We start from the raw sequence: 18,244 nt of genomic DNA on the forward strand, positions 1-18,244 counted from the left end.
CAGTGTGAGAGAGGTCTGGGCGAGTGAGAGATAGTAGAAGAATAGAGAAGAATCCTAGTAGGAAGAGATGATAGAGTGGCTTTTGCTAGACTCTTTTTGTATAGCCATAGACAGAACCATGTTCCTTGTGATACAGAGACTGCATTCTAGGAAGAGGCAATGGCCTCAGAACCAAGAGAGTTCAGTGTTGGTGCCCCTCGGCCCCAGGAAGTGAAAATATGGGGGAGACAGGTGTCCCAAAAAGAGAGATTGTGGGAACAGGTGTCTCAAAAGAGAGACTGTGCCTTTTTTTAGATTGAGACAGAGCATCCTTAAAAGACAACCCTAAAAGCAGTTCTAGTCCGTGTTCAGTAGTGAGAGCACTGGACATGGAAAAGAAGAAGTCACGACGGCAGATGTACTCCGGGCGGTGCCACAAGTGACACAGAAACACACGAAGCTTCGACTGTGTTTCCAAGAGAAGCCCATGGCACAAGAAGGACTCCTCTCCTCTTGATGAACTGAAGATTGATTGTCTGAAGAGTAGTGCTAGACTGAGAGTCGGTGATTTGAAGAACAAATGTATTGTGTTAGAAATTTAGTAGGAGAAGAAGAAATGCATTTGTGAAGTTTTCATTTTCCCTGTGTGTGTGTGTGTTCCTTTTTATCTGTAGTTGTAGAGTAGTTAATAAAGTTCTGGTTCTTTTTTCCCTAAGTAAGAGCCTGCTTTGCTTATTCCTAGTCACATCTCACAGCAGAAACCAGAGAAAAAGTATCTTCATGAGGGCACTGGCATTGTGCCAGTGTCAAACCATGACAAATTGCTATTCTGAATTCCATGTGAGCTCTGACATTTATTTCAGTAGGGCCAGTATTTGAGAGAGTCCATTACCTAAGGAGCTCCCTCTTATGGATGGTGGGTAGCTCACATGCTTACCTGAACCTGTTACATGCTTATCTAACCCTGTTGAGGTTTTTGTGTCATTAAATATGAAGCATAACTATCCTGATTGTTCATGGACTTTTTTTATTTTTCTATTACTGAAAAAGGCTGAAAAGACAAAGGAAGAGAGTTGCTATGACTAAACATGCCCCTTGGTGAAACGAGTGCCAATCAACCTAAGTATGGTGTCTTAGACTTGGAGGGGTGTCTGAGACCTCTGCAGGGCAATCCACATGGTGTAGGCAAGCCCTGTGCTTACACAAGCTCATTAAAGCTATTACTAGGCAGAAAAACTTAATTTTTTAATTTGTTTTCAGTGACAAGAAGGTTTTTAATGTTACACCATAAAAGGGCCGTGGATGCATCAAGGCATTTTTGGTTTTACTGACAGGTGAATTAGCTGAGGCTGAATCATCAACCTTTGTATTAGTGCTGACCTTGCCTAGATGTTAGTAAAACCTGCAAGCACTTGTGGCCCCTTGCAATTTACAGCAAGATAACAATCCCAAGTTTAAATAAATAAATCAGAAGGTGGAAATCCCTTCCCTGCCCAATACCTTTGTGTTAGAGAAGACAGTAGCCTCAGTCCTGAGAGACCTCTTAGTCATCTGGCCTCAATGAAATATTATCTTTATATTGTCTGTAATTGAATTTTATCTCTGGGACTGAAGTGGTGAGGAAAGAAAGACTATGGGACATTGGAATAACAGAGGGAAAGTGCAAATGGATGGTAGAGAGGAGAAATGCAGGAAACCTGATTAATATAAAAATCATGCTGGAAAGCCCTGGAGTGTTCTGATTTTTACTTTGTCTTATTTATACATCTTCACATTGTTTTCTGTCTGTTCCTTAACTCTGGAAAATGATGATTACTCCATACTTGGCAATTACTAATGGCTTTAATAGATTAAATCTGTGGTAATGTCTCTGCAACCTAATAAAGCTGGGTAGTTTGTAATGAAGAGCATTAGGATTTCTGTTCTTTCTGTATTGGCAAGAGGGAATGTGACAACAAGGGAAACAATTCTAAGAGCATGCAAACAAAACCCGGGAAAGACTTGTGAGTCTTCTGACCCAGAATTAAATGAATTTATAATGAAGCAGTCTTCACAAAGAGAAGTCTGTATTGCTTCACCGGATGTTATTTTCTAGAACTATTTGACAGTGTTGTTCATATCTTGGAATCTAGAGAACAAAGAGAAATGCTTTTCATTTCTTTTCCACTAAAACATTCCCTTGATGTTTGGGTTCAGTTTTGATGATACTCTGGTAGGTTGTTGCACTTGTATATACAGCTTTCCATTTTAAAATCTAGAGTGTCATGTGTATCCCGAGCCCTCACATCACCTGCATGATATTGGGCAGTAGTGATACCCTTGTGTAATAGGATTGGAAATTGAGACACTGAATGTGATTTTCTTAGTATGCCCTAATACATCTGAGGCAGAATTGAGAGAACAGTCCAACAGATTTAATTTTGCTTTTTTTTTCCTCCACATGTACTATGAAGCTGGATATCTCCTTGAATTACTTACATCCCCTCTGCTTTTCTTCCTGGAGGAAAAGCCCAGGTTTGCAGAAACATCCCAATGATGAGATGAATGGAAAATACTGATAAACTTGTCCACGGGTTTGCACTGTGTATGAGTAAAAACAGAACGTGGTGCGGGGATCAGGGTTTTCAGAGATGTGTGAGTGGGTCTGCCTATAGCAGTTTGGGAAAGAACTTGAGCTGGTCATTTAGTGTGAACCAGCAAAATGATTCTTATTGTCCATGGAAGCTGCTGTCCCTTGCTCTGCTTCCTGTGCCTGTGAAGGGGAGGACTTACCCTTGCCTCAGCTATTCCTGTGCCAATGTTGTGGAACAGAACAAAAAGCCAGTTTGCTATCAGGTGTGGCTGAGCAGGCCACAGGGCCTTGACAATATGCTCCTACTAAGGGAGCAACTTCTGGCAGAAAGTGTGGTTAGCTGGAAATAATAGTGTTTCATCATGATTTTTGTGTATATGAGGAGCTTGAAGAGTTGAAAAATAATGGGTTTTCTTCTCACCCGAAATCCTATGTGTTATGTCTGAATGAATTATTTCATCTTATGCCTGTCTCCTGGGCTCTTTAAAGTAGGTTTTTGACTTTTTCTTCGCAGAATTCTGAGGAAGAGCTACTAATCAGCTTGTGGGTATACTTGCTCCCTGCTATGTGTTTGCGTACCGTAAGCTTCTTTCACTTCTAATTAAAATCATTGTGATTGTTTTATGAAGCTGTTTTTCAAAACCTCTGGCACTGAGCTCTGGACAGAAAAAAAATCTGAAAACTTCAATAATATTGAAGTTACACGGTGCATTTGAAGAAGCTTTCTGAATTATTTCTTCCTTGTCTGTAAATCTTCCCATCAAATCCCCTTTATATGCCCATTGCTAGGCGCCAAATAAGTAACTATTATGCTTCTTGCTTTCTCTGCTGCATACCTATAAATGGCTACTGCCTGTCTTTCTGAAAAGACAAGAGATCATTTTGTATAAGGTCCAAGGCAGGAAAGAAGAGGTAAAACCATGTGGTCTCTCACACAGCTTCCTTTTGTGTCATCTAGCATACTTATCTTAGCAGGAAGAATAATTTTGGTCCTTTGTGTGTGGATAAACGTGACAGGATTGAAATATGAGTCTATATCCACAATAGCTTGAATGCATTGTCCTAGAATACTGCAACGGATTTAATAACATACAGGAGTGGATGGACAAAGACCTATTTGATCTTCTTCCATTAGCTTTGGTCTCAATGGGACCCGAAGCAGAAGGTTTCCTCTCCCCAAGCTTTGAGGGGTTGTTTTTCTGTTTCTGCACACTGGTCTGCTGCTACAGAACAGGATTGATGCCAGCGCCTGATCTTACCTCTGAGCTGAAGGATCGGTGAGAAGAGTTAGCAAGAAGTTGCTTGTGCTGTGTTAGACCTCATTATGAGTTTGCCCCATATCTTGGAAATCATAACCTTTTATGGGACAGATCAGTTTCATCAAGAAACAACTACACAAGGAGAGCTAGAACACGTTTGCCTGTTGGTAGGTGTGGGTGCCTGAGTTTATCTTCTGCCTGCTGTCACCAGTTTACTCATTTGGAATAACATTGGTGAGAAAAGGAAGATTTAGCCCCTCATAGGAAACACAGAAGTGCAGATTTCAATGGTTGCTGTTAGTCTGTCTATTAGGTAGTCTCTTCTATTTCTCTCTTTGTGGTGCTTACTAAGGAGCAATGGTGTGAATGCTTCCTAGTGAACCAGGGGATTGTGGAGCTGGAGCTAGCTAGTGATGGCAGCGCGGGTGTAAAATTGTGGTGCTCATTCAGAGAAAATTGTTTCTTTAAATACACAATTCCTGTACTTCAACTGACCTCTGGAAATATTCTAATGGTTTTCCACTTGTAAGAATCTAAGCATAGCGAGTTTTGAATTCCAAAAAAATTCCATTCAGCAGATTCCACTGTCTCTCTGCTACATCTGGTACAGTTTGATGCTCCTATTAATGAGAAAGAAGTCACTTAGCATTGTTAATTCCTTCGTCTTATGACTCTTCAAGTCATTGAATAATAAGAACCTATTGTGTTCCTCATGGTTATTCTGGGTAATAATAGTCCTAATAGTTATTTGTATAATTTTTTTTTTATAAATTCCTCACCTCCACCCACAATTGCTAATGCTTGGATGACTTGGGAAGAAGTGACTCACTGTTGTCAGGCTAACACATTTTATAATAACTTACCAACTTATGAACTTGTTAAGCTTTAAATACCTTGTGGCAGGACATACATATGTATCCTGTAACTATATTTAAAAGGTTTCTGCTTGTTCTCTCCTGCTTTTATGCTTGATGAAATCTCTCAGATGGCCCAGCTGTTTGTGGGCCTAATATAAAACTGGAAAGTGCACATGACTAGATACACTTTTTAAAAATCACAGATGTGATATAAATGGATATTCATGCAGTGATTTTAGCCTGTTACGTCATCTCAGATGATGAGTATGGGAGGGCCAAAGCCTGAGACAGAGGAATGTACAACTCTGGACCTGGAACAGGGTAATGTAAATACCACAAGAGTGCCACAGGAGTAGGGTTAACTACAAGAAAGTGGGTGGGGGTAGGACTGCAGCCTCTTTCCTCCTCTCATTCAGGTCACACTTTAGTATTGAAGAGAGTTAATAAGTTTTTTTGGTGTGGTTTTTTTTTGGGTTTTTTTTTTTGGGGGGTTTTTTTTTGGTTTGGTTTGGTTTTTTTAATGTTTTTTTATTTTTTTGTATTCTTTTTATTTTTTTTTCCTTAAAGGAAATTCTAGCACTATAGTTAAGTTTGGTTCTGGATGGGAAACAATAACAAAACACCAAATCTCCTACATGGGTCTGACTAAAGCCTTCAAATTTTTTAGCCTTCAGATTCACCAGAAATTCTGATCTGACATTGCATACTAACTGGCCTGGGCTCTTTGTGAGCTGTGTGATCTATTTGATAATAAAACTCAAAAATAGCTATGTTTCTCTTGCTTTAGGATTCTGCTTTGAAAATTTCATGTTGTGGTCATGTCTTTTATTCTCATTTTTGTCCTGCCAGGAAAGCCTAAAGATGAATGGCTTTTGGGGCCCTCCATGTAACTTTCTTTGATCTCTCCATTGCAGTAAGCAAGTCAGAAAAGTCTTGGCATGGTTTCTGTTTCCTTCTTTTTGCAACACTGTCTGGTGGGAAGCAGTGGAAGCATCAGGTTTGCTTTCCCTTCCCAATCATGCTCTTCAGCCCAAAGTCTGAATGTTGTGATTCAGTTTGTCTACCTCTGCCTTTCTCCTCTCTACACCATCCCCTCAGGAAAAAGTACCAAAGAGCTGCCTTCATTATGCTGGACCTCTGAAGGGTGGGATACCAGTACTCAGGCAAACCAGGGATCACTCATAAACAAGGAGATACTGCCTTTGTCATAGCCATTTGCTGTTACATTTCTATTGTTCAGCTCTACTATGAAAATCTTAAGAGTACTAATAGTATGATGTAGGTTTCTGCTCTGACAACAGTTGTCTAGAGCAGGTGCCTTAAGGATGACTTATGAAATGGTGCAAAATTAGTAAAGCAAAAAACTGCATTATGTTTAGAGCTGAAATGAAACTTGCACCTCCCCATCCTTTGGAATATTTGGGAAAGGAAATAAAAAAACCCAACCCTATACTGGATTGAAGCAGACCTTTTGAAATATTTGTAGAAAGAAAAATCTGGAAAAAACAGGTCTGAAAATTTGGAAATGGGATTGTTGCACACCATTCAAAGGCTGGGGTTTGGTTCAGCTGAGATCTCTGGGCTGACCTCAGCTTTATGATAACATCCAGGTTTATGATGGATGTGCAAGATAGATCTCCAAAACTCCAGAGACTACTTGCTCCCTCTGGGGTCTTGGGGAGCCTGGAAAATATTTCACCTTGCTTCAGAATCACTTGTCTACTTCTACTAATTGCCTCATTGTTTTCTGCTCTGTTTTCTTTTTATCACTGTAGTAAATACAGCCTACTCAGAGACCTCTTTTGCAGTCCTTTCTGAAAGGAGACTGGTAATTACTGAAAGCTGGTTCTCTGCTATTTGCAAAACTTTAACACCGTACCGATCTATAAGACCTCAACATCTCTCTTGTCTCAGGTGAAAAACAAATCCTGTTTGATGACTGACCTTCCTAGGAACAGAAGCTTCTCCAGAAAGCCATCAGATCTATTGGTTTCCAGCTGCTGCTAGGTAAAAATCATTATCAGAGCACACAAGGGAAACCTAGTTGCACTGGCTGTTTAGCTCAAAGAACATATTTCTTAGAATATTCCCTGAATTAGTATGAACCAACATGGACATAATGTGATTGGATCTCTGACCCTTTGAAAGGAAAGGGCTGTAGTTCATTATTGATAGGATTTACTGAGCAGAAGTCAGGTAGTTATATAAAAAAAATACCCCAACACAACACTTCAGAGTTTAGACTTTGTTGTCTAGCTGCTCTTGGAAGAGGGGTAGATGGTACAGGGTCAGGAAGCCTTTCCCTTCGTAGGCAAGTGGCTCGCTTTCTCACTTTGTGTACAAATGGACTCTGTGTGTGCTCAGTCTGCATAAGGGATTAATTCCATTAATCAATTCAATTCCCCATTAATAAAGTAGCTGATGATTGGCTAGCAATACCTCGTACTGCAGTCAGATTTTGAGGTTGGAACAGAAGTGGCATCTGACAGGAGAATATCCTTGCATTTATGTGGCTGAAATCTAATCCATTTGACACTTAATTTAAATGGCATAAATTTCTTGACTTCACTGAACTGGGCTGTGACTTTACAATGTCTCCCAGCAGTAGACTGAGATGAGACCTCTCAGCCTTGGCATCCTGCCTCTTGCTCTGATAGTACCCTGCTGCAAAAAAGTACACTGAGAAGATAGATTTTTACTATGCTGGCCCAGTTGAGTTGGCTGCTGGTAAAAAAGCAGGAAGAGACAGCAATGAACCAAGACCTTCCCCAACTGTAAAAGGAGAGAAGATTGGTTTCTCCTTCACTTGGAAATGAAGATTTTGTCAGTGGAATTTGTCAGCCTTTGGAATAAGGAGACTTTTTGTCCCACCTTTCTCACCAAAAGAGGTCCTTATAGGTATGCCCAAGTCTGTCTCAGCAGCTTCAAAACAATGTGGAAATCTGAAGATAATAGATAATTATATTCTATTATCACAACTTATGTTTATTTCCTGCTCTGCCCAAAACAGCTAAAAGGAAAAAGAAAACATTTCTCTGTGCTTTTAAAAGACAACTATTACAGCTACTGGTAAATCTGAGACTAAAATAAGAAACAGCCATTTGAGAAACATTTGTAATTAATGCTCACTTGTTCTCGCCTTATTAACATTTCCCACCCCCAACATCCACACACCTACACACGCAGCCATCCTTCCCCAGCTCATATTAAATTCTGTCTTCTGGTGAAATGCAGTATAAAGTAGGCTATAGAGCAAGAATCTAGCAAGACTGTACTTGGTAATCCAGTTCTGGGTTGTTTGTTTCTTATCTTTTATTGCTCTATTTTGTCCTTATTGAAACTCCAATATGTTGCCTGTATTATTTGATATTCCCCAAGTTTGATCTTTAATAGCTGGGTATGCCCAGCAGTTACTGACTCTCAATTCTGTTCCTTTCCTTCAGAACAGAAAGTTGGAGTTTCTGTAGGCTTCAATGCACCATTTACAGTCCTCCAACTTTTTAACTGCAGTAATCAAAGCCAAACCTGGTTTTGCAATATCAGGACTTGTATGGAATCATCCCATGACGACCATGTAGATTAGGTTTCTCTAGATTCAAGTGAATGAAATCCTCAATCTTACCTCTTACATGAGAATGAATGTGATGGTCTTCAACTGGTTGCTGAGTCCTTAGATGAATTCTCTGTCATTTTGTATAACTTTACATTTTGTACTTTTTTGTTTCTGAAAAGCAATTCAAGTGGTGATCTACGATATGCAATATTATTCATGTTCAAAAGGGCAGCAGATGATGGTGGGAATTCAGATATTAAATGGCTGGCACACTGACAGTAAAGTTTTGTAGGTAAATTTAAGGAACAAACCTCATTTTAATAAAAATAAATTATAATACAATTGGAGTTTTTGATCACTAATTGTCAAAAAAATGACTGGACATTCCAAAACTTTGGGTTTTCCACAACAGCTATGTCCACTGGTATCCAACAGGCACGTCCCCATCAATTACTTTGAGCTAAGGTTTTTGTTTCCGTCTCTGAATTTACACGGTGAGGAATCAGTAAATGTTGGGGAAAAGAAGCAGAGGATAAATGCTGAAAGTGTGTCATTGCTGTGAAGCTGAGGTAGTATATCATTACTATAAGTCAATACAGCTCAAGAGATTGAGGTTACACTGACATTACTTACACTCAGGTGGCTGCATCCATGTCAGAGCTGGGCTCACTCATTTACAAAGGAAACTGAGATTTCTGGGACTCTTACTATCCCTGCTGTTAATGAGCTGAGCTCTTTTGTGGTGGCTTCTCTCTCTGGTCCCACTGGAGGATTACAGGAGGAACTGGAGCTGGTGACTTTGTACGTTTGTTTCCTTCTTCTCTGAAATATGATTATCAAAATGGCCCATTTTTACCTTTTGAACTGGCCTGAGTTAAAAGTTCTTAACACACAAAAACAAAGAGTTTTTTAAATTTTATTTTTTAATTGGCTGCTGAATCCTTATGAGCAAGTTGCTCAAGAGAGCTTGCTTGGAGAGACAGAGGTTGATTTTGATGCCTTGGAGTGGCCACCTAAAACAGAGGCTAGAAAAGATTAAGAGAATAGAAGTGGGTACTTATTGAAGGACATCAGTAGGTGCACCTTGGGCAGTCAGAAGCCTCTGAGGGGCTACACCCAAGATGGACAATGGTCATGAGTTTTTCACACAGTTATAAGTTTGCTCCATTTGTATATCAGGGGTTAATCCTCCGATTACAGCTTCAGGCAATGAAGCCATTTACTCCAACTTTGCCCCCCCAGTTCACTGTTGTTTACATCTCTCAGGGCCTGAGACAATAAAGTGTCCTTGAGTTTCAGGCCTAGAGAGGAATTGTTTTGACTGAATAAAATGGGAGAACAGGAGCTGCCAGGCTATGGAGTTTCAGAGTTATACACTAAAGCAGTACAGGATCTGAAAAATATAAAAGCTATAAGGCATCACCTTCTTGCTGGGCAGGAACATTAGCAGAGGTACCTGAAACTCATCTTCAAGAAGGGTCAGGATTGTGTTTGGATGAGCAAGTATATTCTCTCTCATTATGGCTGCTGATTTTTTTTTTTCTTTTTATATCTAACTTTATTCAGACCTGTGACTTTTGATGTTGCTCTCTCAGGAGTTTTGTTGTCATTGCCTGTGACTAATTACAGTTCCCCTGCAGTCTCTGGCACATACAAATTTTTTGTAAAGTTTGTTCATGGATCTCACATCACATCGACAAAGGCCTCTTAGACTGCCAACCTCAGCTGTGCCCTTAGCATACCTGCTAAGAAGTCATGACTTTTTCTAAATCTTTTTTTCTCTGTGCTTCATGGTTTGATGTGTATTCATTTCATGTTTTCAGCTCTTCTTCCCGAGAGCTTAAAAACTTACTAGGAAAGAGACAAGGAACATGAAAGATGCTTATGCAAGTCCTTAGCTGCAGTTGTGATTAGAGCACTAGATTATTGCTATAATAATGATATAATGAGGTGGCAGTGCCACAGAAGTATGCCCACATCCATTCACCAGATCTAGTGAGGGAAGTAGAAGAAAGTGTGGGAATGGCTCCAGCAAGAATGTTGCTCATCATTATTTCACTGGAGAAGCTGCCTCTGTAGGTCAACAGCTTGGGCTATGAAGAGGTAGCTTGAGACTTGAAGGTGTCTGCCCAGATTTGAAGACCACCTTGGTATCTCTGTGCTTATCCCTGTATAATGCGGCCCATGCTGGAAATAACTTCAGTTTGAACAGATGTAGCTCATCTCCCAAGCCTGCCTCATTGTCTTCCTGTCCCTGAAGGCAGTGCCCTCTACTGCCTCTCTTCCTTGGTGGAGTTTTCCTCAAAAGCCAGGAAGAGCCTTTATCTTTCTCCCTCCTCCCCAAGCCCTACTCCCCAGTGGTGCAGCTGCCAGGCTGGGGTGCAGGGCTGAGTCCTGCTGTGCTGTGGTGAGGAGGAACAAAACTGGGATACAAGAGTTAAGCAGAGATCTCAGTGGCACTGCTGCTGGCAACACATGACAACCCCATGCATGTGACAACCCTTCTTTTGGCAGTAGGAGTTCTGTAGGCATGTGGTGGTTATTCAGGCTGTGGTGAGTATTTGTTATCCCTTCAGACACAAAATAGGCAGATTACTGCTCACTGCAGGGTGCTGACCTGTGCAGCTCACTGCTGTGCTGGTGTCCTGCTCCAGGTTTATGGGGTTTTTTGTTTTTTTGCTCGTCATTGACATTGTATTAATATTAATGTTATTAAGGAAAACAAAAGCAGTAAAAATCATTTGGGTCACCAAGTCTAGTCTCTCTTGACTGCAGGCAGACAGAGAGAGAAGATATGTTGGTCTGGAGAACATCTGCCTCCTTGGCTTCACAAACACCCTGTCACACACAGGGTGGCTCTTGGTAATGAGGGTCAAGATTCACTTCTGTCTAGAGCACAACAGTTCATAAGGATTTCACCATCCAGATAGTCTGTTCATTTAAATGCTAATAAGATTCCTGTTTTGTTTTGTAATGTAGAGAGGATCTTTCTTCTTCGCCCTTTAATCCCCTTTCTCCTGTTGTTTACAATCTTGCTTCAGCAGTTCAGTCTGGTATTGCAGATGAGAAACACTTGATTTAGTCAGGGTGAAAGTATCTTCTAGGTGTACTTTTCAGAGTGGTGTGTGCTGTATGTGAGTGGTTCAAGCATGATCAGGAGAAGTCTCTCCACCTGTTTGGACTTGTTCTATTGAGGCCATTGGCTTTTGTTTTGCTTTCAGAGATCTAGTACTGAGAACAAAGGCCTCTTCTGCAAACAGGCTCTTATGTTTTACCCAGGAAGTTTCCTACAAGGACAGCAAATGTACCTTTAACGACTCCACAAGTGGCCACTGGGGACTTGCTGCTCAAAGAGGGCAAATCCAAGATAACAACAGCATAGTTTCCGTGGGAGCCTGACTCCACTTAGGAAAGGATGGCACTTTCCCCCCAGTATTGAGCTGGACCAGAAATAGAAGCAGGCTGCCTCTGTGTACCACATGGCTTTAATGACTTCATAACAATGACATGAGTAACCCTGTGAGTATGCTGTAAGATGACAAGAAGCTGGAGATAGTGCGGTACATGGTCTTCTCATTACGTATTCTAGATGCAGGAGGTAAGAGGACATGAGTCCAAAAGCATTTAATTCAAATCAGGCCGAGCTCTTTTACGTTACTCTGATGTGTGTCTCAGGAATATACATTAGAATTGATATAAAGGAAATTGGAAAGACCCTGCTAATATTATTTGTTATAGTTTTATCCGTTACAGCGATCCAAAGGTTTCACTTTATCCTGGCCCAATCTCTGAACATACTCATGCATGCACTAAAAAAAGTTCCTGATATCACAGCCTCAGATTATAGTGTGACCCAGTGATAGCTCTATTTTGAGTTTAGGGACAACTGCTGTCCTCCTTTTCAAGTAGTAGAAATGGTTAAACCCTTTGGGACATAGTGATGCTCTTCAGATGATTTTCTATATGCATTTTAGTGCCTATGTCAGAGGAACCTGGAACCTTCAGGTATCCATGATACAGAAAAACCACTGAGCAAGCCTCAGAGATGATGGGGAAAAAGACATAAAGGAAAGCTTTGACAACAGATATCTTGGCTAACCCTGAACAGACTAGAAGAGAGAGTCTTTTTAGATTGTGTGCAGATGCCAGTGAAGATGAAATCTCCTGTCGTGTGACACCCTCAAACCTGGCAAATGGGTCTTGGTGTTCCTTGTCAGAGAGCAGAGTTTCTATAATAGATACCAGGCTCTACTGCCAAATGCTTATTCCTAATAGAACAATTTGCAAGATCCCAAATTTTGGAGAACTGTTGAGTTCAGAGAGAGTAGCAACAGAGCTGAAAGTGTTATGTAAACAACATATGTTAGATGTCTGATGTGTAGAGCTGGTTTGTTCCACACAAAGTGCTAGAAAACTGCATAGAACATAGGAGCCCAATTTCCAAATTACCAGTGGAAAAAAAACAACTAAAAAGCAGAAAAGTGAATCTCTATTGAACTTGAAGTAAGACTATCTTTTTTTCTTATAATTTTTTTCTATAGTATTTTAATGGTTTTTCTTCTTTTTTTTTTTTTTAATTGTTTCTGTTGGATGTTTGGAAAGGAAACCAGTATGTGAGTTGTATATGAATGAGAAGATCCAGTTGGAACATAAGCGCAATAATTAGGCTTGGAATCTTCTGAAATAGCTTTTGCAATCAAAAACAGCCATCAGGCCTAAGCCAGTTGTCTAGGTACCCACCATGGCTAGAAGAGGGGTATCCCATGAGGGCAACTTGGCCCTTTTTAGAAGGACTTTTAAAATGAGCAAGATGATTTGTCATCTAAAGGTGATTTTCTCTTTGTTAGAGAAAACTTTAGAAGACTGTTTATTCCTACCCTTTATATAACTTTGATACCTTTTATATATTACCCTTATGTTTACCCTTTGTACAGTCAGAGGTAACTGAGAGAAATCTTGTTCTGAAGTGTGTAAGAAGCCTGAGTTTGAGAGGCTGTCTGGGCAGAACTGATCACAGAGCAGTGCTGGCCATCCTGCTGCTGAATGAATGGCTGTTTTACAGTCCAGCCTCACCAGGCATTCTGCAGCCTGGGCAGGGCCCTTTGCTTTCGTGGCACCCAACAGTGAGTTTCTGCCACAGCACTGAAAAGTCCTCTGCAAACTGTTACTTTTCTCAGTCTTGACTTGAGCGTTCTCAATTGATTGCAGTTTCTGCTTTGTCTTCAGATTCGTATTCAAGCACTGTCGCATTTGCTGGTTTTCTTAGGAATTGTGCTGCTGGTGCTCTGACAGCTGAGTGCTGCCTTGGTGGTGGCATTACTGCGGGGCATTTGTACTGCGCCTGCAATGACAGGCTCTGACATTCAAAGCTTGGCTTCATCCAGTTGCTTGAGGGGGGACAAGAGTGAATTCTTGCCTTCAAGCTGCAGCCTTGATGCCAAATCTTTTAAGGAAGCCTGCCTCTCGGATGTGAGAGCTCCCCTTCTTCCTGCTCATTAGGTGGTAGGATCTGCTAGAGTGGTTTGACTTTTACAATGCCACAGGCAAGAGTTGCTGCTGCTTTTTACATTTTTACCTGGATCATTGGCATTCTGCCCCTCTGCTTCTGACACTTGGATTTGGTATCGGATTTGGGAGGAGGCTGTAAGACACAGAAGCATGCAGACTGCTTTCCAAATCAGCCCTGATTAAAGATGAAAAATTAACTTATTTTACACATAATAGGTATTTATGAAAGCATTGTCTCTCTGCACTCATTACCATTTTTACCAACGTATTATAAGCCAATCAAAGTGGATCATTCTTAGTGTGTGTATTGTTAAACATTCCTGCAATTTTTAATTTCTGAATGTTTATTTTCTGTGGGTGGGCTTTTTTGTTGTTTTTTGTTTTGTTTTTTTTTTCCCCTGACTTGATACAATTGATCTTAGTGCCCTGTGTCCAATACCTAGGACTTGTCCTGCAGAGGAGAGAGACAGAAATAGAATGTCAGATCCCTGCTTGGCTGGAAAGGCATTTGTTCCCTTGCAGTGATGAAGAGGGTGACAGCTACTCAAATGGTGCTGCAAGCAGACATGTGAGGGAAAACCCAAGCCAGCTGTCATTGCAAAAACACTAGCAACCTTATGCACCAGAGCTGTATAAAGAACTAGAAAATGGTTCAAAATTTCATGCATTCCCTACACCCAAGTAAAAATCCCATCTAAGTATGTGGTTCTAAATGAAAACCTAGCCCGATCCTGAGCTCTTTGTGGTTACAGGCCTCCCCAGTGAGCTAGCTTGCTGCCTTGCTTCCTCCCTTTGCTGCTTCATCCCGCTCCTCGGGGAGGAAAAAGGATTTTCTTCCTTTCAAGTTTCCCACACTCTACTTTGACCAGTTAAGCCTTTAATAATTCCCCATTTCTACTTACTCAATTGCTACCCTTAATAACACATAGATATGTGGATTTTTCTTTTATTTTTTTCTTACTGCTGAGACCCAACATGATTTTAGAGCATAAATAATACTTTTAAACAATTTTTCAGAACTGCACTCTGGATTACTTCATTACCTCTTTTCTTGTGGTCATTCTCTTTAGCCCCACACAGCATGTGCTCAAAGACAAAATGAAAAGTTGCTGAGTACATCCCTGTCCTTTTGTATTAGCATTTTGAACATGTTAATATATTTTGAGCCTACAAGTGGTCTCACAGCTTATGTCTTTTGAGTATTTGCAAAGAGAAGGAACTTCTGGAACTCATGTCTTTGAGCTGTAGAAGTTGTGCTGAATGAGTTGTGGGTTGGTTTCGTGTAAGGTGGTCTGTGATGGGAGCTGGGACCCTTTTGCAGGGCTTCCGGTAAATCATGTACAGCTCCACTCACTGTGCCCCACCCTAGACACAAGGCCAAAAGCTGAAATTCAACTCTGAGATTAGGAAATATCTAGAATGGTTTAACTGGAGCAATGAGAAGCAGAGGTGGGCAGGTGCTCCCTTGTGATGGGGTTCTCAGATGGAGGCACCCTAAAGTGGAAGTGAGTGGCAAATGGATTTTGTCACTCCACCATCCCTGGACCTTTGAGACTAGCACTGGCTGTGGCAGTACTTCAGTACCTGCTGCAGGTGCTATTTGCAGGATTTGGCAGTAGGATTCCACAGAGACTCAAGAAAATGTTGTGAGCTCCTCTAGCTGTTGCCCCATATTATCAATGGGGCCTTTGGGACTGGTGTCTTTCAAAACTTCCTACCCTCCTTCCAGTGGCTCAGGAACCTAGACCCCTTTTTGCATTGTGTTGTCAGGACTGTGCTCTTCAACGAGCCTTTTTCCATGCTATGGTACAGCACCTGGAAGCAATTAAAGAGAGAGCACAGGTAAAAATGCAACCAAATAGTAAATGCAGTGGGAATTTTGAGATAACTGCAAAAGGTGTCAGAGAGCAATGAGCCCAAGTTCTCAATCACACAAGCACCTTTGGATGCTCAATGACAGGTTTCTGTGGTTAGGACAGAGTTTATTTGTGTTAAAATGCTATAATACAATCCCAGTTGGGAACCAGTGCACAACAGTGCAAGCCAGCATCAGCTCTTGCAGGTTGATGCCCCCATCCCACACACAAAGGAATAGGCTCTGCCCTGGTTTAATCCAGGTGAAAATTTGTCAAAGAGTTTCCCTAGTGTAATTACATAAGTCTAAGTAAAGTATCTCTTTGAGCTTCTCACTGGCCAGGTCCTGGCAGGGGCACTGTCGATTTTCATGCCTATTGAACTGCATCAGACAGTTTTCCTGATGGCAAAAATAGCTGCTCTCAAAGCACTGCCCTACCTAAATTTGCTCAATTGTGTCATGAAAGGAGCTGGTGCACAGTGGCCTGCTTCAGCCTTTATCAGTGAGGGAAAGTTGAATCGTGGATAAAGCATACTAGCAAGGAGTTGCACAAAATCAAGATAATCCAATATTTGCTGAGTGGTGCTTGTGTGGTTTTTGTTGGGTGGTGTGCATGTAAAGGCTTTCAGACCCCAAGAGATTTTTGGAGTAGTTTTGTACTATCAGGAGGGCCACTGGGATCTTGCCTGAGAAGCAGAATTTCTGTGTTGTGTTTATCTTCTCTTTGTTTGATAAGCAAACATAGATATTTTAAACTCTGCTGTATCCATGTGGTTTTCTCATGGCTGTGGTCGTTCATACAGAGCAAAAGGTTCAACAGACTATTTGCTCCTGCTGTCAGATAACAAGCAAGGGCTGGCTGTACACAAGGAGATGGGGCCGGGGTCAGCTTGAACTGAAATTTGCACTTGTTAGGTCCCTGAGTTAAGACAAACCAAAATCACTTCTATTTTTTTGGTTATAAAACGGGGAGAAGATGGATCTGTCCTTATAAGACTTAGTGCTAAGTACTGCTAGAAACCGTCCCGTCTTGGGAGCATTTATTCACCCTTGGCACTAAATGATTTTTTTAGTTCCATTTCTTAAAGCAATTTCATGGCTTGATAAAATACAGCAATTTTTCTATGTTATATGTAGTAGAGTAGCCACTCTCAAGTAGACCAAATATATTTTGTTGCCTCTCTGTCCTTGCTGCAATACAAAATACCAACAGTAATTAGTCTGCAGTATGGATGAACTGATTAGTTTGGGGAACAGATACATTTTAAAATGAGAGCCTCTGGAGCCATATCTCCCTCCCTAGTAAAAAGTTGACTAATATTCACAACAGCATGGTGTTCCTATTTTTTTAGCTCTTTCTTTTTTTGTGTGTGTATGTCTTTAATTTACCGTCCAATTTAACAGAGTAATTTAAATTCACTGGATTTGATTTATCAAGTGCTCTGTTCCACCTGGGCAAAATAAAACTATGCAGAGCAGGGATTCATCATACAGTGAATAGGTAGCAACCCTTCCTGATGGAGGGGGTGGTGTGGCTTGGGGCAGGATGGCAGGAGAGGAATTAGTCATCAGAACCCCCACAGTGTTGATTCTGCACTCCCTGCTCCCTGTCTGCAGTGGCTGCTGAAACAGCTGGATATTGCAGAGCAGCACGAAGAGCCATGAGCAGCCTGTTTTAGGGGGACCCAGGCCAGCTCCTTGCTGCTCCTGCTCTGGATTGAGTGTAAGGGGGAATGAACTTCCCACTCTGCTGTGTAGCTTCTGCGATGCCTCAGTACTTAAAGATCTTTGGATAAAAGGTACAATTAAGTCCTGGCATTATTCTGTAACTTAAAAATGGTTGAAACTCTGGTTAAATCCAAATTTAATTAACTTTGTTTTAAACAAAGATTATTGTAAAACCTTTATCCAGCTGAAGCTTTATCTGCCAAGTTTCACTGCAGGCTATGCATTTGCATAGCAGAGTTTTACACACTCCTGAAATTTGTGGTTTGCAATGGAAAACCTGGCAGACTTGGTTATATCAGCATTAACAGACATTCAGTATAATTGGAAGTACTGTCCCTTGCCAAAAATTGTATCCTAAGAGCTTAATAGATGTTTTTTTTGCTTTGCTTCAGTTCCTTGTACTTTAGTAGTGGAGGTTGCACCTGAATTTATACCTGGGCCATACATGGCTAAGAATTCCACTTCCTGTATCTCCTACCCATGATCTTGGGGTGAGAATGCAGCCCTCCAATTTAATGCCCAATTTCCCAGCATGGCCTTGTGTATGTGAGCAACGGCCAAGGACATTTTAGAACACCCCATTTCTCAGGTCAAACAGTATGATGCCCTTTGAAAATCCCTATGTCAGGGAAGAAAGGCACAGGAGAGGTGGGAGGGATACTCATGTTTCACAAAGTCCACAAACTGCAGCCAGACTCAAAAGTGCTTAAGTACAGGCTGACTGCAAAAGGAATTCAATATTCCATTCTCAGAGTGAATGACGCTGATCAAAGAAGCTGTGTCTGAAAAGACAAACTCTCTCTCTCCTGTCCCCTTCACTTCCAGACTTGAAGGGAAAAGAATAAGAGATCACTATGCTGCAGGAATTGCCAACCCTTATTTCCATGGGGAAAATACTTTTTTTCCCCCTGCCAACCTTCTTTCCTTATATCA

This window comes from Molothrus ater, chromosome 3 (genome assembly GCF_012460135.2).
Source record: "Molothrus ater isolate BHLD 08-10-18 breed brown headed cowbird chromosome 3, BPBGC_Mater_1.1, whole genome shotgun sequence".
NCBI classification, from domain to species: Eukaryota; Metazoa; Chordata; class Aves; order Passeriformes; family Icteridae; genus Molothrus; species Molothrus ater.